Below are 24,199 nucleotides of genomic sequence, written 5' to 3' on the forward strand. Positions count from 1 at the left end.
CTTGAGCTTTGAGCAGGGTCACAGGGAGTCCAGGACAGATGCTGTCCCAGAGTCATTCAGACCAGGACTGAGTCTTGAAATGTACATTTCATGATTGTCCTGCTCCATTAGGTATTGATGATCACCCTAGCCAAGAGGGCTGGAAGGTAGCAGGTTTATCTATAAAAAGGGAGCCTGCGATTGCCCTGAGATTTATGGACCAATGAACCTTTTTTCACTACTAAGTGGGAATCAAAAAGGGTTTAGACATTTACACGGATAATGGGAGCATCCAGTTACATAAGATAAGCATTTTATAAAGGATATAGACCTATATGCTTCAGGGCATAAAATGATGAGGGCTGGAAGAAACTTCCCCTGTGGGCAATTTATTCCATCACAAGGTTTGTTGAACATTCCTTTGGAGCATCTAGTACTGGCAACTAGTAGAGACAGGATATTGGACTAAATGAACCACTGGTCAAACCAGTGTAGCAATACCCATATCTCTAGGATATCACACAATTTAAAATGCTAAGATATTACATATTCTTCCATTTTAGAGGTAATAGGGTTTCTTGCCGCTGGCCTTCCTCAGTAATAAACCTTTCTTTGTGTCTTCCTTAGATCTACTAACAAGTCTAAATCAACTAAAAGAAATATTTTTTAATATTTAGGTATGTTGGTTTTAAGTATCATATTTAGTCTCTACACTCCTAATTTCTAGGATCTGTTAACCTGCTTACATTCCCACAACATATGGACCTAATCTCTGTCTTTGCCAGAATTCCAGCATTTATCATCTTAAAACATGTTAACTTTTTCCACCCTTGATGGAGTCCAGTGAATTGTATATCTTTTTTGTTGAATCAGCTTAAGCGTTATAACCAAAGTACTGATAACTGCATATCTGTTTCCCACTTCTAGTATGGATATTACAGTGCAGGTCAGCACTCCACTTTTCTCCTAACTCATTGTGGTCATATCTTGTTGAGCACTGTGGAAACTTACAAATTGTTGAAGCTGAAACTTTAGTTCTCCTCAGTTCAATCAAATATAAAATGTTCAGTTAACTGGGGATATTGTTGCAGTTAGAGTCTATCAAGTACCTGATCTCCAAAATTAGGCAAGTCTGGTTAGTAGTAGTCAGTTGGGTATCTGCTTGGGTATATTGAGTGGTTGTGTCCTGTGTCCAATAATTTCATTTCCATGGATAAGCCACAGAGATTCAACTAATGCCCATTAGAGAATGCTCCGTCTGCACCACCTAGCTCAAGTCTTCAATAACACCGTTTCTTACATGATCTCTCATAGTGAACTGAACTCCCTCACTCAGATTTGTTACACTGCACTTTAGATACAGCTACTATCATATGAGCTACTATCCCATGGCTGCTTGTGTTTTAGTTTTGCTTTAGTGAACTTTACTGACAGTTTTGTAAAGCTGTTCCAAACTTTGATACAGGCACAGTATTTCTCATGCTGTTTTGAACATATTCTACCTGTTTTTTTCTTGGATTTTTGTTAGTATTGATAGTTAGCAAGAAGCATCGTAGAAGGTATATTTTCATCTCTCCCTTTACCCCAATGCAACACTTGGGCCACCCTTTTGCATGGCTGTGGTCGTTTCAATTTGGTAAATGAATGGTAAATGATGGTAAATGGTAAATTTCAATGGTAAATGAATATCTGAGTTTGTCTGAACATAAACAGAAAATGCCTGAGTACTTAATTGTCCCATAGCAGACAGTCTGAGTATAGCTTGTCTGATCCCAACCCCAGATCACTATACATGGGTTCAGCTGCTTCGGTAAGAACACTCTACCTATCTGTTTTTTTTCACTTTGTGTATTCCTTATGGTTCACTTTATGGTGTACTCTCCTGACCCCTCTGTTGTTTGTTTTAGCTCATGTTCCCTATGCTGCTTCCCTTCTCGCACCCGACGTACTTCCCATCTTAGTTAGTTGGTAAGGATACTCTGTATCTCCAGAGCCTAGGCTCCAGTAGGATTTCAGTGGCACAGAAGCCTTGTATGGTTGTTGGCACTGAGACAAGTTTCACGCTGCCCTCTTGTGCTAACAATCATGTCATCCTTTTGAGTGGTCTTCAATGCTAGAGCCCTTCTTCTGTTCCCACAGGTGCCAAAACTGATAAAACCTATCCAAATATTGGTTACCCCATGGTTCACAGGACGCAGAGAGCTATGTAATTGTCGTGTGGTACCATTTAATTGATTCCTTTCAGAGTGCATTTATGTAGGCCAGAGAGCAAGCCGTGATTATATGTTGTGTGGACTGCATAAATGTTACACTGTGAAAGCAATTCAGAATATGACTGCTGAGTCATCCACAGCTTTTATGATAATGTTTACAATAAAAAGAAATTCAATCATGTAATTATCTGGCAATTACTGTATGTGCTAATTTCTACATATACAGTAGATCAGTTGCTGTACGTAATTTAACAGTTTCAAACTAGATATTTTGGGCTCAGCTCTGCCTTAGTTACACAGAGAACAACAGTCCGTCATGTGACTGGTGTGGTATAAATGAGGGCAGAAGTAAGATTATAGGTATGTTAATATACCTACACAGATTACAATATGGAGTATGGTCTCCTGCTATAAACGTGATTTTCAGCCTTTTCCATACTTCATCCCATGTAACAAACATCATTTTGGGACCCACCTTCCGTCTTGCCATAAAGGAAGGGAGGGTTGACATGACCACTGTGGACCTGTTTGTGATCTCCCATGCCCCCTCCCTGGGAGTCCACAACCGCCAGGATGAGAACCAATGTCCTCTGATCTTTAAGTATGACTCCTCTAACAGACTGTAAATGCTCAGTTTCATAAACTGTAAGTGTGTCCTCCCGCTTGGTACGCACATCGGAGTTATTGGCCCAGCTCTATGTCTGAGTTCCCTAAGCATGGTTTTGAAATGAACATTGTTGATAAATAATGTTATCTGTATGTCTCTTTAAAGAAAAAGATTTACCTCTGTCTCTTTACCAGTGTTCTATAGCAAAACCAGCAAATCGTTGCTTAAGAGTAAAATTAAAAAAAGGCTATTTTGAGATTTATCCATATAGTTCTTTATGAGAGAGTCTGGTTCCCCCCACTAAAATGCATTAAAGTCTTGCCAGGTTGTTTGAGGCTCTGAAGAACTGAGCCTCTGCCTTGCTGGTGCATGGACAGTGAGACCCTTTCTAAAAAGGATTGCCATCATTGAAAGAGTGGATGTCTTTTGAGAGAGAATCGGTAAGATGAAACCAGCTTTAGCAAATCAAAATCCACAGGGGATATCTCTGTAAAATAAAAACACAAAAACTTGTTGCCGTGTGGTGTCTGGAAGACATCCTTCACTGACATCCATCCTTTACTTTTCACCTGAAGCTGGGTCTCACACTACTGAGAGGTGACAAAATTTCATCGTTCTTGATAATGAGAATGTGCTTCGCTGGTGAGTTGCAATTGATCCGATTAGCTAAGTGTATGCTTTGTGTATTTAGGGTTTCTATTTAAATTTGAAAAGCTCTGTTCTTCAGCATCTTCTATTCCACCAATAATATATGGACTTCCCCTGGAGTATACTTGTTCAAAGTTCAGTTTATACAGAAAAGGTGACGTCTAGTTTAAATGTACAGATTGCATGAGACCCCAACTGTAAGCTGCTGAGCTTACTTCTTTCTGTGAAGGAGCATCAGGAGATGACATCTCTCACTGATATCTGTTTATAATGGATTTTACTGGTTTACTCTAATATTCCATTTAAATTGATATTTATCATGCTATGTCCTGGATCATGCTTTGTATGCTACAGCTGTCATACAGAGCATCTTCATCGACAACATATAGCAATCTGCAATGTGAATTTTTGAAAGTTTACATTGCCTTACAGACAAAATCGATATTTGACTGGCATGTGTATATTCACTCAATTAGTTCAGCACATTATATGACCAGGAGTCAGGACAGAGCAATTTTCAGGACCAGTTGTGTAGGAATATGAAAATCTTCTAAGTTGACATAAAAATTTAGAGCCTGTCTAGCCACAGGCTCCTTACAGTTCCCCCACTCCTAAATGGGATTCAGAATATATAAAGCTACGTTTTAATCTTGAATGCTGGACACAAACTGTATCTAAATTACAAATTTCAGAGTAGCAGCCGTGTTAGTCTGTATTCGCAAAAAGAAAAGGAGTACTTGTGGCACCTTAGAGACTAACAAATTTATTTGAGCGTAAGCTTTTGTGAGCGCGAAAGCTTACGCTAAAATAAATTTGTTAGTGTCTAAGGTGCCACAAGTACTCCTTTTCATTTTGCTAAATTACAAAGACATTTTGAAGGCTGCCCTAATTGAATGTAGGGCATTAAACTTGCCATGAAAAGATCATAGTTAATTTAGTACTGATATTAGTTATGGTACTTTTGAAATTTTTTATACAATAAACAAGGCAGGAAATCTTTGCTAAAACCTCATTGGGTACTCATGTCCTTTGTGTAGTATTTAGCATTCAGAAGTGTTGCTATATTTCATTTTAATTAAAAATGTTGTTATAGCACCATGTAAAACCAAAATGACAGCTGCAACATGGCAAAATAACTTAAACGTGACACTAATATGATGGTAGGGAAAGAGATTCTGTGGAGCTATGGCTATGCTTTTCTAAGCATTTCGTTCTGGAAAAATAGATTTTAATTCTCTTTTTATCTTATGTAAAAATATTGGTGAGGAGCACAAATAATAAGTGGCAAATAATAGATTGTGACAGTATTCAACAATGTGGTTGCTGCTAGCAATAGATTCAAGAATTTCAAATTTGTCTGACTTTATTTTCAAATATTTCTTGTTTTATTCATATGGAGATGTGTCAGTTGGGTATTTTGTTTGAACCATGTGAACTCTCAGCTTATGATATGGCTGCACGGTGCTTGTTTTAAAATACTGGGAATTGCACTATATACCATACGTCTTTCTCAAAAAAGGGATTTCTGTTTCCTATATTTATCTCCCCCTGAACTTGTGATGATATAAGCACCATAGTAACTTGATGTAGAAAGATCAAGACAGATCACGCTGAAGCCAATGAAGACCAGAAGAAGTCGATTGTCAAGACTGATTGAAAAGGAAATAGGAGTGTGGTGAGGACACTTGGTCACAGTCATCAGTTTGAAAGAAGGAATGATTGTGAAGCTCTGATCATTCTGTTTTCTTTCTCTTTCTTCAGTCCGGTATTCCAAGCTGGTAGCCTGTTGGGGGACATAAACATTTCCCCCCCAAATAGAATACAGCGTCTTGGAAGACAGCTTCAAGGGCCTGATTCTCTGTTCACATGGAAAGATGTAAATCAGCAACAAAACTAAAAGTCAATTGATGTAAAGTGATGCTGATGTAAAATTTGTGTGGGAGAAAATCAGACCTGAGGTGTATTAAAGATTAATGTCCTGAACCCAAACCCAGGTTTAAGGTGCAGAGAATTAGTAACGGTTAAAATTCAAAGTCTTGTTAGATCCCACATGGCCAACTGTGCATGCCATAGCCATCTGTGGCACAGAGTTTTTAGCTAGAGTAGATAGGGAGAATAAAAGATCCAGGATCTGATTCTGATATCACTTGCATTGTGCCAAGCTGATTTCAATGGAGTTACACCAGTGTGGGATCAGAACCAGGTACAAGGTGTAATATATTTCTCTGTATCTAATTTGACTTCGATGAGTTGTACTCACTTTTTCCAGGCTGAATTTGACCCAAAGATCCATCAATGTAAAAATATTTGGGACTGATTTCCTTCCACTCCACAAAATTCCTGTGACGGGAGAATTGAGACTTTGGGGTGATATCCTGGATCCACTGATGTCCCGGAGAGTTCATTGGGGCCAATATTTCACCCTTGGTATTTAAGTGATTTTGACAAATCCAATAGTAAAGTTCATGGGATCACTCTCTTTTGTCTTCATCTTTCTGAGTTGCTAAATTGATCTGTCCAAGGGTCAGACTTGTAGGTGTCTCTGTGAAAGTAAGTTTGTTTGTTTGTTTATGTACTTGTTTTTCAGATTTGATCAAAATGTTAACTCTCTGAGTACCTGATAAAGAACCCCTGGTTTCTGCTAAATTTAATTATGCGGAATCTGAGTTACATGCCCTTATATTTGTGAAGTCTGATAAAGATGCTGGACCTGATTCTCTTCCCACATATGCCAATTTTACGTCACCGTGAGTCCATTGGCTTGAATGGAATTACTCCTGATTCACACCAGCATAAGTGAGAGGAGAGTTAGGCTCAATGATCTTTCAGAAATTTGTTCAGAATCTCTTTGCTGCCATGTATTACTCCTCTAATTTTGGAGCCTCAAGTAGAGTTTTTCAAAAATATGTATTCTACGTAGTTTTAATGTTGTTTTCTCTGGAAAAAACATAAAACTTTAACAATAACATACAGGTTTGAGTTTAGGATACTGAGTGTCCATGTACAGCGCAGCCCATTCTTAGGTATTAGGTGGCTTCCCTATGCAAGATGAAAATAAACCTTTTTTTCTCAACAGTCAGCGTGTAGTCTGTAGAACAGCCTTAGGATTCAGAGGTGTCAGAGTGAGCTCCCTTCTAAGAGATGCAAAAACCAAATAATCAAATTTCTCTTCTTTCCTCATACAGTTTAAGAAGATCTTCTTTGTTGAAAGATAAGTCTTACATGTAATGGATAGTAAATTTCCTACCCCACTTCATCACATTTTATTGGTGGATGTACAATTCCCAAGTACTTACATTATGCATTCTTTAGTCCTCTAGCCTTGGGTTGGTAGATGGCACAGTGTAGAAAGGGTATGTTCTCCTATGTTTATGTAGTATGTATTCCACCCCTGTAGGCCTCTGCGAATTCTTGCATAGAACCTTGGTGACTGCTTTCGGTCATGGCGATGTTTTCCATTAGGTCTGGTGAGTAATTTGGTCAGAACCAGAAGGGTTTGTCCAGCTCTGAAATAAATCAAACTGAGGAAAAGGCACCAGCAAGTACTATATTAACTTCAGTCCAACAAGATTTATTCTGTTTTCACCTGTTGTTGGCAGCGTTGAGTAAACTCCTTAGTTGCAGATGATTGGTACAGACGAACTTGCAGAAATTAAATTTCTAGGTAGAACAAAAAGGTATACTTTTATTAAAGATCAAAATCTGTTCATTTGTAGTATGAAGCCAGGGGGATTGTGGGGTAGCAGAAGGTTGTTTATGAGGTGGAGGCGTATAGACTAGCCAGTCTTTATATTCTCTGCACAACTCCTTAGATTTCTAGTGACAATGTTAATGATAACTGAACATAAAGCCTGCTTGCTGTTCCACAACAGATACATTTTACTCTTGGATGTATGATTCACAAGTTCCTAAATTATGCATTCTTCATACTCTGGCATCTGGTTTAAACAATCGGTGCTCTTGTTCTATGATCAGTACATTGTTTGTTAGTCTTTTCATGTAGTCAACTGAACTGTATGTTCATATTGTTCTTTATGTACTTATTTTATAGCTGCTCGTACAGAAGAGGAATGAATCAATTAGCTTCTTGTCTTGTGAACAGGGCACTGCTTTTCTAGAAGAGCTACAGGGGTGTGTCAGAGAGTGAGACAAGCAGTAGATTTCTCTTGGGCAGTGCGTGGGTTGGTTTCAGGTTACACCATTTTTATTGGCTCCTTTTTGCTGAACCATGGTTTCAAATGATTGTGTTTGTTAGCTGAACTTAAAGGTGCCGGTTCTCTGATTTCACTGCGTCCAAAACAAGGCAATGTATACACTCTCTGTTGTTCTTAATCTGTGTGGTGTAAAGTTAGGTAACATTTCTCATGCATAAAGCATTATGCTCTGAATAAAACTGGGCTGAATATATAATGTTTAGTGAGCCAAGTTGTGATGTAATCAAATCTTCCTTTTTTTTTTCATTTAAAAGTAATATGCACTTAATTTCTTGCTAGTTTTTTATTGACTTTTAACAAAACCCATAGCACCAAATTCCGCAGATTGGCCATGTGCTGTGTGAAGAAGTATTTCCCTTCACTGGTTCTGAATGTCCTCTGGGAGACTTGGAGATGAAAGGCATTCTATAAATGTCCAGTTCTGCTTGTATTATAATTAATATTTTATTGATGTTTCCATCTTGGTTTTAATTTAATGAGTATTTTTTTAAATGTCCACACTATCTTACAATGTCTGCTGCAACTCAAACACAAAAGCATCGACCTAAGGTCTGAGAATCAAAAAGTGACAACTGACTTTCCTGACCCATCTCTTTTCATTGGCCGCGATGAGTTCAGGACACTTGGTAAGGAACAAATAACTTTGTCAAGTCTGTTCATTTTAATAATCCAGGGCATTCTCAGTTAGGTGACTAGAGATTATTTTCAAGACACTCTGAGCCCGATCACAATGTCCACTGAAATCAGTGGAAAAGCTCCCATTCATTTCAAAGGTCACTGGATATGGGCTAGATCACACTGCTGCAGACAGTTCCGCAAGAGTTTTCCTGTATAGTTTCCCCATAATCATTCCACAGATGGGGGAAGGGTTGTCTATCTTCCACCCCCCATTGGAATGGGCACCCCGCAGATCATATCTCTATACTGTCTCCAAGGCCTCAGATACCCCCCTTTCACTTCCTGGCATGGCTGCATCAATGAAACTGCCCTACTAAGGCTGCATCACAACTCCTCCAACCCTTAAAAGGACTGTCTCTGTTGTGCTGGGGAGCCCATGTGAATGGTAATTCAACCCAGGCTGTGTCAGTGTAGAGGTGTTATGAGGGTGTTGTGGCAGACATGCCCTTCCAACTCAACTCTTCGTGAAAACAATTGTTACTGTTGCATCTGGTACAGCACTGAGAGTATTCAAACTTCAGGGAATTCCCACTGCCAGCCAAATATGTAGGGAAGCATATCAAATAAATTTTGATATAAATATCAAATGCTTCAAATACATCTATTTGAAATTTGGGTAACACATTTTAAAACTGTAGTTTGGTAAATTTCCATTTTTTTAATTACCATAGTTTTTTTCAATGTTTTGACTAAAACAGTTTTGGTTTTACAAACTGAAGACTCATGTTTTTCATCTGAAAAAAGTTGTGGGCACAAAGGGTTAAGGTATGTATCTATTTTTAGGATTTTGTGGTGAAAGTAATAATGTCATTCACTAGTACTGATTTTAACAAAGATCGGCATTAAAATTCCATATGTTCAGTGTGTGCATGGACAGAGGGTAGGCGTGAAGGAATGTTTCCCCAAACACTTCTTTACCAAAAAAAAAAAAAAAAAAAAGTTCATCTAAATCCCACCTGACTGTCAGAGTAATTTTAGACTTTCCTTTGTGAAACAATAATAGAGTATAGAATCAGTTGTATATCTTGGTGTTAAAATTAAAGAATCTGATGCAAAGTCTTTGATTCTTTGTATACGAGACTTTAAACTCAGCAGTGCTTAATGGAATCAATTTATATAAAGTTTCTTTTTCCTTTAATGTTTAATTGTCAAAAGAACCACTTAGTGATCCTAGGACTCTTCCATATGAAACAGAATAAATGTCAATAAGATGTCAAGCTGCATTCCTGGTGGGACTTTTTTCCTAAGCGATCAAGGTTTTTTTCCCTCCTTCTTGCACTAATCATTAATAACTATACTGTTGTCACAGCTCAGAAACTTTTCTATTGACACTTCAATCATTTTTAAAGATCTTGAATGTTCAGCGTATATTAAAACTAACCTTTTGCACTCTATTAAAATTTAAGAACTGCTTGATTTTCAGTGAATGCCCAAGCAACTGGATCATGAAAGCATTACCTTGTGCCAAGGGCATGATGCAGTGCACTGATTCCTTTTTAACAAATAATACGAAGTTTGACTTTTCATTTACACATTCTGCCAATTGTTAACAAGTTTCCATCTCGTTCAAACACTGGATTGATCCTAAGAAATTGAAAATATTGATTTAACCCTCTGCCTGATTTGTGCTGTGGGCACCTGCTAGTACAGTCTTAGCACATTACAATTGCTTGGCTGTAATTCCTCAGGGGACCACTAATAACTACCACATTTGTCTTTTCATCTTCTGAAATTATGCTAGCAGTTGTCCAAGTCAATTGTGATTCATTTGATACTGCTCTCCTTCAAGATATATTGCAACCAAATAGACTTGCTCACCAGTAATATATCTGATGACATAGTTAGTTCTAGTTAATTGACAGAATGATTCAGGCTTTTATGGATGGCATTAATTGGTCCCTCGTGTCCATGCAATAATTGACCAGACGGTGTAGGCTACATTAGCTTCTCATCCAGTCAGAATAGTGGTAAGATGAGGTAAATGTGGTACAAATGATAAAATGGCTATATTTTAAATCAAACATTTATAAACTATAAGAGTGGGAGATTGTGGCATCAGTAGGGTCTAAGTAATGGAAATACATCAACGTCCACATTCAAAGTTTGGGTGGGTTTTTTTTTCTTTCCAATTAACACCCGTGGAAAGTCACATTTAGATGCCTTAATGGACTTGGTTGATCGTGGTTTAATGTGTAAAGTAAAGCAGATGAAAGGACTGCTGATGTTTTTGCTTCCAGGCCTTTTACATAGAGCATTTTAAATCTGGCATCAATCGTTATAAAGTTAAACTTGTTTAAAAAGATAACAAAGGATGAAAAGACAACAGATTCGACGTCCCTTACTCAGATACCCCCCTGCAGTACCATATTCCATCAATAGTCCCATTAAACCAATGGGATTTATTGTGGAGTAAGATATCACTCAAAATGAGTAAGGACAGCAGAATATGTATCCAAATAAAAAAGCAGACTTGTCAGGACATGTGAAAAAAGCAATGAATGTATTGTTGGTATAATACTGACTTGCACTATTGCTTTCTGGAAGGGACTTAGAAAGAAAGTCCCTTAGTATCTCCTACTCTCCCTCTGCTCTTTGTGTGTGGCAAACATTTTCATTGAATAAAGCCTGAAATAAAAGAGGGGAGGAACTTCTCTATGATGTGGGCCTTAGCCAGGGTTTGGCAGAGTAAGAGGCGTGTGATTGGAAAGGATTAAAAAGTGAATGGCAGAACTGGTATAGCAGGACTTCCTCCAGAAAATGTCATCGTACTCACCCCTCTCTTGGAGAAGCTGTAGAATTATCAACAATATAGAGGGTGAACTCTTCAGACTAATGGAGTATGCTGGAATTTGATGTTGTTGTTGTTTGATATATTACAGAGGGGTTGCACTGTTTATGTGGGATTCTCATCAAGGATTGTGTTAGAGGCATTTATCTCCTGTTTTGGATTCTCCAGAGGACAGCTGTGATACCATGATTTGAATATACCACAGCCTGGACCAAAACTGATATACCAACAACCATACAGGGAGGAATTTATACAATTTTTTTTTTAAATTGCAGCTGGAAAAGACTTTCGTAGGACATTGGGGCCCATCCCCCTGCTAGTAAAGGATTGCTCCCTACAGTACATTTTATATTGTTTTATCCAGTCTAGTTTTACATGCTCCAGATGACTTTTAATCTTTCTTCAGAACCCACTAATAATTTTACTATTCTTCTACCAGTTGTCTCCAAAGTGTCCATATTTTTTGGTACTGAACCCAGTATGCCTGGTGCAGCCCCACTAGAGCTGTATAGCTAGAAGAAGCTAGTTTTTGTCTAAAGAGGGCATTTTGGAAGGTTGAAAATACAGGCCTGTCAAGCCTCACCTCAGTCTCTGGGAAAAATCATGGAGCAAGTCCTCAAGGAATCAATTCTGAAGCACACAGAGGAGAGGAGAGGAAAGTGATCAGGAACAGTCAGCATGGATTCACCAAGGGCAAATCGGCCTGACTAACATAATTGCCTTCTATGACAAGATAACTGGCTCTGTGGATGAGGGTAAAGCATTGGACGTTGACTTTAGCAAAGCTTTTGGTACAGTCTTCCACAGTATTCTTGCCAGCAAGTTAAAGAGGTATGGGCTGGATGAATGGACTATAAGGTGGATAAAAAGCTGGTTAGATTGTTGGGCTCAACGGATAGTGATCAATGGCTCCATGTCTAGTTGGCAGCCAGTATCAAGCAGAGCGCCCCAAAGGTCAGTCCTGGGGCCGGTTTTGTTCAATATCTTCATTAATGATCTGGAGGATGATGTGGATTGCACCCTCAGGAAGTTTGCAGATGTCACTAAACTGGGAGGAGTGGTAGATCCGCTGGAGAGTAGGGATAGGATACAGAGGGACCTAGAAAAATTGGAGGATTGGGCCAAAAGAAATCTAATGAGGTTCAACAAGGACAAGTGCAGAGTCCTGCATTTAGGTTGGGAGAATCCCATGCACTGCTACAGACTAGGGACCAAATGGCTAGGCAGCAGTTCTGCAGAAAAGGACCTAGGGGTTACAGTGGACGAGAAGCTGGATATGAGTCAACAGTGTGCCCTTGTTGCCAAGAAGGCTAATGGCATTTTGGGCTGTATAAGTAGGAGTATTGCCAGCAGATCGCGGAACGTGATCATTCCCCTCTATTCGGCATTGGTGAGGCCTCATCTGGAGTACTGTGTCCAGTTTTGGGCCCCACACTACAACAAGGATGTGGAAAAATTGGAAAGAGTCTAGCAGAGGGCAACAAAAATGGTTAGGGGGCTGGACCACAAGATTTATTAGGAGAGCGTGAGGGAACTTGGATTATTTAGTCTCCAGAAGAGAAGAATGAGGGGGTATTTGATAGCTGCTTTCAACTACCTGAAAGGGGGTTCCAAAGAGGATGGATCTAGACTGTTCTCAGTGGTACCAGAGGACAGATCAAGGAGTAATGGTCTCAAGTTGCAGTAGGGGAGGTTTAGGTTGGATATTAGGAAAAACTTTTTCACTGGGAGGGTGGTGAAGCACTGGAATGCGTTACCTTGGGAAGTGGTGGAATCTCCTTCCTTAGAGGTTTTTAAGGTCAGGTTTGACAAAGCCCTGGCTGGGGTGATTTAGTTGGGGATTGGCCCTGCTTTGAGCAGGGGGATGAACTAGATGACCTGCTGAGGTCCCTTCCAACCCTTATAGTTGTTAGGATATAGATATTCAGGCCTGTCTGTAAAGGCCTATACTCTAATTTAGGTGTATTCTTATCACTTAGGTAGTTATAGAGGTATAAAAGAGAGAATCAAAATCACTGTCTGACTGTATAAGGCCTTTTCTCACTGTGACATTCTGAGGCCCTGTTCTTAGGCTAAGATCTTCCCAGAAGCTGGGAATCAAATGTTCACATCCTTACATTCCAAACTAGTGGCATTGAAATAAGGTGCTATTGGGCTGTTAGGAATACAGTCCTGTCCTGATAGTGCCTATCACCTCCAGAGAAAGGGAAGAGCCTAGAAGATGTAAAAGGAAATTTAGTTTGATAGTTTTCTGTCTGGTAAGAACTCACTTATCAATAGACACAGCTGGGAAACCCTTATGTCTTTATAGATGTAGCTGTGAAATCCTTACTTCTGTATTGTTTTGTCATTATAGTTCCCACTTTGCTATTGTTTATTTGCATGCTCTCTGTCTGGTTCTGTGATTGTTTCTGTCTGCTGTATAATTAATTTTGCTGGGTGTAAACTAATTAAGGTGGTAGGATGTAATTGGTTAAATAATCATGTTACAATATGTTAGGATTGGTTAGTTAAATTTCAGTAAAATGATTGGTTACGGTTTAGCTAAGCAGAACTCAAGTTTTACTATACAGTCTGCAGTCAATCAGGAAGTAAGGGGGGAGAAATGGGAACAGGGAATGGGGGTGGGGAACTGGAATAATGTTTTGCTAAGGGGGGGAATGGGAACAGGGAACGGAGGTGGGGAAATTGGAATCAAGTTTTGCTAAGGTGGGGAATGGGAACAGGGATACAGGTAAGGCTCTGTGGTGTCAGAGCTGGGAAGGGGGACACTAAGGAAGGAAACCGGAATCATGCTTGCTGGAATTTCACCGCAATAAATATCGAATTGTTTGCACCTTTGGACTTTGGGTATTGTTGCTCTCTGTTCATGTGAGAAGGACCAGGGAAGTAAGCGGGTGAAGGAATAAGCCCCCTAACAATAGTCTATGATTCTATGTCTGTTTTATTAGAAAGCGTTACAAACTGCCCCATGTTTGGATCAGACTTTATTACTAGACCAAGAAGTCAACACTCCCCTCTTATACTGAAGAGAATATTGGGTGATCATACTTTTGGGGTGCTATTCCTATTTTGATCAGTGTCAGTTTCCGCCGCATTTGGATGTGCATATGAGAGGTTGCTTAAGTTGGGATATTCCTTGGAATACAACAGCTGTTACATTTCCTTATGTTACATTACCATCTGGTTCTCTACAGTAACTTGTTTTTGCAATAGGATGTTATTCCTGAATAAGGAGGTCTGCCTAGTGGTAAGGTCAAGGTTATCATAATATGTTAGTGGACCTGGTGGATTCTGTGTTGTAAATTGCACTGGTGGACTTGCATACCAGTGATTATTTACTGACATATTCTGAATCTCCAATAACCAGTGTTTAGATAGTTTTTCTTCTCCACATTGACAACAGTAGTCATGTTAATATGGCTTATGTTTCTATATGTCATAGCAGAAAGTCAATAACATGAGATAAAGAATGTCTCACTCAGTATAAAAAAGAAACTGTTATTTGCCAGATGTTTTTTCTTTCATGGAAGTGATTTTTGTAAAACGTGCTCTCTTGAAGTGCAAGTCTGTATTTTCTACACAACCAAAAATGCCGCTGACTTCAATTGTAGTGGGACTTGTAAATTCACAAGAAATGCAGGATTTGGCCCAAATGTTATAATTGTAGGATTAATTGAATCCTTATTCTGTATAATTTGCACTGATTTTTAGATTAAAATATAGTATGATGGTTAATTTAATGCTACTTTCTGCTGAGTGTATGTGTCTTTCTGTCTCTTCTTCCCTACCCATCTAAGTTAGATAACCTTTTATTGAGTGAGTTAAGGCCAACAATTTCATTATCTTAATCTTATCCATAAGCATTTTGATATTAAGTACAAATGATTCATATTTTCCACTCCCCAAATATTTTATACCATTTATACCAAACCATAGTAAGAGAGGTCTCTGCAGCATCTATAGCCATCATATAAAAGACCATAATCTGTGAGCAGGACTACATTTATTCTTCTTTGTACAACAAGGAAAAGAGAAGCAGCTACAAGTCAGGATGGGCTTAGCTGGGGTGCACACACATAAACCCAACTCATCCATAGCTCTGACTCAAGCATACATATTTTAAACATTTGGGTCTTATGTTCAAATTTGATCTGAGCTCTGTGATAAGGGATTGGTTGTCTTGAATTGGTGCTGACTGAACGTTTGTCAATAATTTCGGACCAGCCCACAATTTGACAGAAGTTTCTGCAGAGGAATTTCACAGAATTGGAAGAGATCCATATGAGACACATTGGCAGATCTATATGGGGAATTGTACATGTATGTCTATGACCTGTGATATTGGTTTGTTACCTTTGAGCACCATAGCTCATTAAAAACTTAGGAATATTTCTTAAAACCTACTATCAGCTATGATACAAGTACAATTCAGCCATAGAAAATGTGACAAATCAGTGTTAAATTAAGAGATAATGTTAATGGGATGGAATGTTGGCACAAAATATTAGTCTTCTGCTACTAGCTAAATGCAGAGACCAAATGGAGACATTTTTGGAGACTTATTATTTTTAAGTAGAAGACATTGATCCTGTGATAACATTCTCTTATGCCTCTCTAGTAGGGTGCTCATAAGATATTTAAACAAAATGACTGGTGAACAGGAGATTTTTGCTTATGGTCCTGGATATGCTGGTCTAAATTTTTAAGCATACTTTTGTATGTCTTTTAAATATCTGGATATTTAGGCCCTCACAATTCTCTCTCTTCCTTTAAGCAGAGAGGAGCACCTGTCCTATGGGTCTTGGCTGTGAAGATGATGGGCTAGTGTGCGGGGAGTCAGGATCCTCATGATACTCTTCTTCTCAACCTACCAGGCAAAGCAGTTCAAATTGTTCCATACAGAGCTAGAGGAAATTTGCACACTTAGTCTCTGTATTATGGACCCTCTCACTCAGAGGGTATTTAAGAGAGGCCCAAGTAACACAGCTCTTGTCAAAGCCATATTGGGTTTGGGAACCGTGGCTGGGTGGGCAAACTCAAACCCCAAGGGAAAAATATCAAGGAAACTCCGAGTTGAAAGTGGCATTGTTCGTATAGATAATAAGGGGGCCCACCCTTGGGAAACATACTCATGTTTCAGGCAATCAGAAAGAATTTAGGAATGAAGAGATTGATGTGGTTTTCTTCGTTCAGTGATCTCAGTTCTGCAGATGTAAATATTCTGCATTTAAAGTTTTCTCTCGGAGAATAAAAAGACCCATCTGCCCAGATTAGAGCTGGAGCAAACAAGAGGACTACTCATAATAGTGGGAGTTAATAAAGCAGAAACAATATTAAATGGAAAAAATCTAATTTTATTTTTACATATATAAAAAAACTTTGATAAACTGACCTAAATTTTGATCAATATATTTAATAAATCCCGTGGAAATTGAAGTACACCTGAAACAAGAAAAGAGAAGCCAAAACAGTTATGGTCAAAGCCTGATGATGGTATACTTTTATTTTCAACCTATTAGGTCAGCTTGTCAGCATAACCAGTTTAACAGGTACTGACAAGGCAGCACTTGAACCTAATCAAGCAGAATTTTCTTTGCTAGGTAGGAGAATGCGCTGGGTACTCAATAGGGCTAGTTATGCTGATCGATAATGCCAGAACAAGGCAACAATATGCACTATCTGCATAGTAAAAAGGTGTTTCACCACACAGAGTGGTCCTTTGTTTCGGTGCGTGGAACCATTTGCAATTGGCAATACTTCTTTTTTTATAAGATACGGACACTGTACATGGTCCCACAGACATAGTTAAAGGAAAACACCATGAACGCCTCTACTGTTCTCAGTTGTGCCTGCACACACAGGGAAGGAATCAGTCCCCTTCTTTTGAAGCATTAATCTGAAATGGGGAACTTCTTGAGATTTTTTTTCTTATTACTTACTATATAGATATTTCATTTAGAAACATCTATATACCAACAGCAACCAATGCATCTGATAGGAGATATGATTAAGAAAACATCATTTACGGGATTTACTTTGCATCCAGTTATTATAATGCTCTGAGGAGTGTTCATGTCCTTTTGGTAGCTGAGGTTTATGTTGCACTCTGAATGGAAGGAGTGTTGGTAAGAATTAGCAGGTGCAGAAACGCTTGGGAAGCTGAACAGGATTTATTACAATAACAGTGAGTTACTTCAAGTCACTTCTCCAGGTAGTGCTTGTCTGTCTGTGCAGAACTCTTCCTAACCTTGGTTTGCCATGAAAACCCCTTCATATTAGGTTTCTCTGACCCTCTGACAATTAACTCAGTGAGGAAGAAAAGTCACAGTAAAATTCCCAGGCCAGGTTTTTGTGCCCTCATTCAATCTCTGACTGCTGCTGGCTTCCTAGATGGGAGTCACAATGGATAGCTCCAGTTTTGAACTACTCCTCCCATTTTAACTTTCCTTTTTCGCCAGATGTTCAATTCAACATAGTTTTAAACTTGCTTCGAGGACATGACTATCACTCTTCATTAATAAGCACCAGCACTGAAATTTGGCCTCATTCCTCTGTGGCCCTTCATCAGTCCCTCCCCTTTAGAAATGTTGTGTTAGACATTTAAATACATGAAACTAATATATTTTTAAAATGTGGGGAAACTATAAAATGTTATACTTTGTCCTAGACTTTCTGACATTCATGTTAAAGGCTTTGGAAGGCAAAATCTCATCTGCTCTTGGAAAGATCATTGATTACAGTGATCCTGTAGCTACTTCGCTCATTTGTGAGCTCCATGTCTGATAGTGTAGCTGTCCCAAATAGTCATAAGTCACTTTCCTTGGGTGTCTCTTTCCTCGTGAGGAGGCGATAGTCTTCGCCTTTGAACATCCATTTCTTGTGGGCCTGTTGTTTCCGCTGACTCATTACTTGTTTGTTTTCCTCTGCGTTTAGTTCAGTCTCTTGTACACTGGAGTTACAATATCTCTGTGATTCAGGGAAGTGCCAGGTAGTTCTGTTCTTGGGTGGCAAACTGTAATCACACATGACAAGAGACTTGAAAGCTGAGGTCTGAAGGGATTTTTAGAACAGTTTTCAGCATATCTTTGGCTGGTCCCTTTTAAACTCACATTATCATATTTGCAGTTTATTCTATGAATTATTTTTTCAGTCCTTCCATCCTTTTGATTGACTTTCTGAAAGCCAGAGGTACCCTAGTTAAATCCAGTCACTAGGACAAACTTTCCCCACCAGTGCTGTTAAGCATGCATTAAGGGACATGACACATCCTGAAGTATTGCAGCAATGAGATCAGGATTAGGCCCTACGAGAGCACTGCGGCACAGTCCCCCAGAGGACTTTTTCTAAAGAAAGCCATGGTTCTTCTGAAGTCCAGGCAACTGAGCCACACATGTTTTAATGATAGGTACTTTTTAAAGGCTTGTTTGCATTAGTGTGACAGCGTACTTCGCTATAGTTGGGGAAATGAGAAACTTCACACATGGCATCTGGAAATCCTTGTGGCTCACTACCCTGCTTGACAGGAATAACGTAACTATAAATTTTCCCAACAGAAAACACATCATTGTATCAACAGCACCAGAAACAATCTTTCATTTTGCTCTTAATAAATATATTGTTTTAAATTTCTTGTTTTTAGTGCCTTTATATAAGCTTCTGTGAGCCTTTAAGGTAACTAAACATGTTTTTATTTCAGTCATTTTTATGTCCTAAAGAGAATCAAACCATGGTTCAAACTTGTGTGTGTACGTGTGTACACACATGCAGTGTTAAAAGAATGTTAATATTGTAAAGTTAAGCCTTCTAATGTAGGGAAATGCCAAAATTAAGGTTGTCTGTGCAACCTTAATTCAGCCCCCTTATATGTGTATACTATGATAGTTCTACCCATCATCATGTCGGATGCCTTGGGAGAACTATGGATAGAAATATTTATTTATTAAAATCTCCCAATATAGAAAACCTAGTGTGTTCTAAAATGTCATGTTAGGAATTGTACATCAGTGGCTTAGGTACAAGTGGTGGCTGGCACAATACGTTCTTAAGCTGTAGACGATAGATCTATTGTTTTATCAGTTGCTCTTTCTGCCAGATAACACACTATATTTAAAGGATAGATTTCTGTTTCCAGGCAGAAGAGAATGGACACACTAGTAAAATTCTTATGGAATCTGTGGAGAAATGTAAAGAGCAGCTCTGTTTATGACCCATGTACATACCACAGTAATAAAGATTGAAATGTAATATGATAAAGTGTATAGATGTTTATAAAACAAATATTTTTGCAAAGCTAAGTGCATACTTTAATCTTAAAAAATAAGTATATGCATTGGTTTGTATGCTAGGACACGGCAAGGTAGCTTGATCTTTATTTCTATATTTGCAGACTTGCATACTAATCTGGTATGTATGAAGCAGATTCCAATCTCCTTGTGAATCCAGAGTAACTCTGCTGTAGTCAGTGGAGCTACTCTGGATTTACACTAGTGTAACTAGAATCATTGTCAATCTGACCTTCTGTTTTAGTACTAAAATGTGTAAGATTCTGATTAAGGAGCTAGACTGTGCCCTGGCCTGTGCAGCCATGCAGGGGCATAAGTGGAACTAACACACACCCTCTCAGGCCCCAAACAACCTCACTGGGTGTGGTGTATAAAGGTGAGCAAGGGGGTGGAGAGAGGGGAAGAGAATGGGTGGAGCCAAAATTCTGCACAGCTGAATCAGTGTGTGATAGAGGAACAAGTAGCAGATTACTACCACGCAGGAGCAAGTGGGGAGCAGGGAAGGAGGTGGAAGGATTAATTTTTCTGTTCTAGATTGTTTGCTTACTAACTGGTTTTGAGGTTAAAAAGTGTCAAATTCCAAGAGGAAAAATACCTAGAAAACTTACAAACCACAGGTTTAAAAAACAAACAAAACCCCATCACCGTATGCAATAAGGCTGCAAGTCACTATATTATTTGACGAAGTAAGTAAAAAGTAAGATTACAGGAGCAAACTGAGAGGGACAAAAGATCTGTAACTGACCAATCTATATAGATGTATAATGCCATTCCAAAGCTCTGCATTTATACTTAAATTCCTCTTTATTGTTGATGATGTTGTTAAATAAGGTTACCATGTTTGCAGCTCCTGCCAGCGTAACTACTATAGTTCTGGTGATCTTAACAAGGGTGATTATACTGGAACAGTCCATCACCTGTCCTTGATCTGATTCAACCGCTACCCCATCCCCAGTAAGGCACATATAAACTATTAAATGGAATCCTTCCGCTCATCTTGAAACATCAGTTGTTGCTGTCAGGATTTTTAGTTACTGTTTGCTAAAACCATTTAGTGTGATAACCATGCTGAAAGGAACGCAAGTGGAAGGGAGATATATCATGTGGGAAATAGCATTGATCTTTCATGTTGCTGTTTTACTGAGTAGGTCTCTGTGGGAAAGCCACAAACTAGGGGATTCTAATACATTATTTGGAAACAATTACATTCTTCGTGTATTATTTTAAATTACAAGAGGTGTGGCTATCGGTAGTTTGGCTTTGAGAAAAGGGGTGTGGAAATGCAGGTATTTTTCAACGTAGCTAATAGGTATAGAGAAACATTTTCAGTCCTTGCCAAAATACATTCCAATGCAATATTAATTCTTTAATATTAGTTACTTAGCTCTGCAGTGCTAACTCTCACAGCCACACTTTACAGTAAGGAGTAGCATCTTGAGTTTTGCAACAGCACATTAAGTTTCCTTACCTAAGTAACAAAAGGATCAATCCTCTCCCTTCAGGATGGAATCCTGCAGTACGTCCAGGGATGCCTTGCAGCTGCTTATTTTATATCGGATGGCACAGGATGGGGTTAATGGTGTAGGGCTGGTATTAAGGAAGCAGACATAGAGAATTATCCTGGAAAGGCTCATATTGTACATGGAAGTAGAGACAAAGTCTAACCTTTTTCTCTTTAGGATAAAAGAGATGAAATATTCCCTAGTTTAAGTATGTTTGTGAATCTCTCATGTAGGTTCATAAATAGGAGCAAATATTTTTTATACTTGAAGCTCGAACTATGTTTCTAGCTATAAAATCTCCACAAGATGTTACTTTTGCCTGTGAAATAACTAGAAAACCAAGGGTTGGATAATTCCCAGTATCTTTCATACCTTGGTCAAATGTTTCTCAACTTGGCCCATATGCTGTCAGAACCTGTCATCACATGTAAACGGAGTCCAAAACACTTGACATAAGGTATGTTTAAATATCTCTTTGCACCTGTTGTGAACACAAAACATCTTCACTACACCAAATAATTCATAAGCTAAATAAACAGCTTTTGCAAACAACTGTGAGCAACAGCCAGGACTATAGAATCTGAGGAGCTGGAAATGAAGGCAACTCACACTGTCATCAATCTTATGTAAATTAACACCCACTCCTCCCCCCAGCAATAAGATAGACATAACAGTCCTTAGCTGAGGCATCTGATATTTGCCTTGTTTAAAGAGCTATTGCATTTGGTCAGACTTGGAATCGCTAAACAAGGGAAGTGACCAGCTCTCTTACAATCTCATTATAGTAAATGCTGAACTGAAAAGTCATGTCACAGTTTTTTCCATTTGTAATATCGTCCTTGGAAGAAATCTACCTCCATAATGCCATGACTCTGTTCTGCATTAATGTCACTGTAATATACAGCAGAATGTGTTACCAATTAGAGTGACCATGGATCACCATTGGGAGTGTAAACATATGTGCAAGGACAGATTTGGCTGTGCAATGACATTATTTTTCAAACCTGCTGCTCACTGGCTGCTAAACCTTTGTATGCGTCATCCATGCTCCATTACTTTTGAAACTATGTGTGCTCGTATTTAACTGACCAGTCTTGGGGGAAGGCCAGATTTCTCACAACCACCTTAGTACAGGCCTGAGTTCCTCTGTTTTATTCCCTTCTGCAGGAGTGGCCTCAGTAGGAGTCTTCGCTTCACCCTAGTGGGTGTGTTCTGTTGTTGTATCAACACTTTTAGCACTTCCATACCATATGCATTTTCATTGTTATCTTAGTCATATATATTTTCTCTTTTGTTAATGTTAATTCTTGAAGTTACAGTGAAAAGCAAGCCTTTCATTATGCTGTTTTGTGCTGTGAGCTTTCAAATCTCTAGAAGCTACCACCATGTGCTATAAATCTAGGTGAAAGAAATACATATGCATTATTTTGAACATCTCACCTTTTTCAGCTGCTGAGTCATAATCATGGATTTGGAACTCAAGGAAACACTATGTGCAAACTTTACAATAACTGAATGAGTGTTTCTTAAATGAATATATTTGCATTATGGTCAGTTTACATTCCTTGGTATTTAATACTTTCTTGCATATGCAGTTTGTGTATGTGCAAAAATTAAAGAGCAAATTTCAAAAACCAACATATACAATTTAAATATAATCTTAAAACATTTTGTCATGTTAAAAAAACCCCAGAATTTAAATATTTCATATGGCGCTAAAAATGTTGCTTTTTTAACTGTTAGTGTGACATTTACTTCATCATTCTTAAGGACTACCCACAGACGAAAAAGCCGCACCTAAAAGTTAACCTCTGCAAATTAATATTATTTAAATCAACTGTAATTCCTCTAAAAATGGACCTTCTCTTTCCTCAAGGAACAAACGGAACTGAAACCACCTACTGAGAAATTCTATTTTGCTAATTTTTATCTATTGTGATGCAAATAGTGGTTTTTAATCCTTTTAACTCATCCATCATGCATGACAGGTCAGCCAGTCTATTGTCTGTACATTTGAAAGATTTCTGTTGAAATCAGACTTTTTACTAGTAGCTTTGGTCAAAAGTCATCTTGTTTTTGAACCTGTTTGTGCCATGCAATATCAGCACTGCTACAGAAAGCAATACAATAATTCTACGTACACTAAGGTAACATGAATATCACGTAAGCTGCTCACAACTAGGTTGCTAAGATTTCCTATCATAGTAACAAAAACAATAATAGCTCTTTTCTTGAATATGTCAGATTAAGGACATTTATGTTTTATATAATCTGTTAAACATCGTTTAGCAGATTCAGATAGGTGCAAAGGGCAGGTTTGGGGATTTCTTTCTCTTTCATTGTATATTCTGAAACCTATAAATTTTCCATTTGTTTTAAATGCATTTTTATGGATGTAATAAAATACAGTTTATAGTATGTAGCAAACTATATAATTACAAGGTGGCAAATGAAATTCAATATAGCTTTGTTGTCATGTTTGTATTTTAATTAAGCCAGGCAAATTATAAATGCTTCTTTTGTTGGGACACTGAAAAAATATTAATCTAATGAATTGGAATTTAAACAAACTCAAAATCCCTATACCATTCTTTGCTGTCTTTGAAATATTTATTCTGGGTGTGCTTTAAAGACCCAAAAGAAAAGAATAAAATTTGAAACCCACATGAAATAAACATTGCTTCTATGGAATATTCCATGATTTGAAAACATGCCAAGCAGAGTCCAATGAATCTCATTTGTGTCACTGAAGACCTTTTTGAACCAGATGTGTTTGTGGTTATTTTTTTTTTAAGTCTTTAAAACTGAAGCTGGGATAAATAACAAGCTATTGAGTGCAAGGCCTAATATTAAAAGGATAATTTTTCCATGTTCCTGGTAGGTCATTTCCCTTTTGCTTTGTAAATTATTTTGTGTTTCTGCTTAAATCTGAGATTATTGGGTTTTGGTATTTTTTTAAATAACCAAAAATCACAAAAGGCTCTTTTCTTTAGGAACATAATTGTATTAGAACTTCATTACGTTATGGATATTAGTCCATTAACACCCAGGAGAATTATTTTATTATTCTATTTCCTGTGCCTTGTCCTTTTTCTGTCTTGCTGGGGTACCCATTTTTACAGTACACTTTCCTAGCAGTTCATTTCATATAATTAAACTTTAAAGGCTTATTGTAATCTTTTTTTTTTTTAATATAAAAACTAACTAGATGACTCTCATGACACAAATGGCAACCACCTTAAGTACCCCATGATCATAGTGTTCTCACAACTCCTTCCTATGTCT

The 24,199-nt window shown here is 38.2% G+C and overlaps 1 protein-coding gene across 3 annotated transcripts in view; it reads left to right on the top strand.

The window, feature by feature from the left end:
* TEAD1 (TEA domain transcription factor 1) overlaps window positions 1–24,199 on the top strand; it is a 205,422-nt gene that overhangs the window by 110,398 nt on the left and 70,825 nt on the right. The window lies entirely within an intron of this gene.

The sequence above is a fragment of the Lepidochelys kempii genome, chromosome 6 (genome assembly GCF_965140285.1).
Source record: "Lepidochelys kempii isolate rLepKem1 chromosome 6, rLepKem1.hap1, whole genome shotgun sequence".
Classification (NCBI taxonomy): Eukaryota; Metazoa; Chordata; order Testudines; family Cheloniidae; genus Lepidochelys; species Lepidochelys kempii.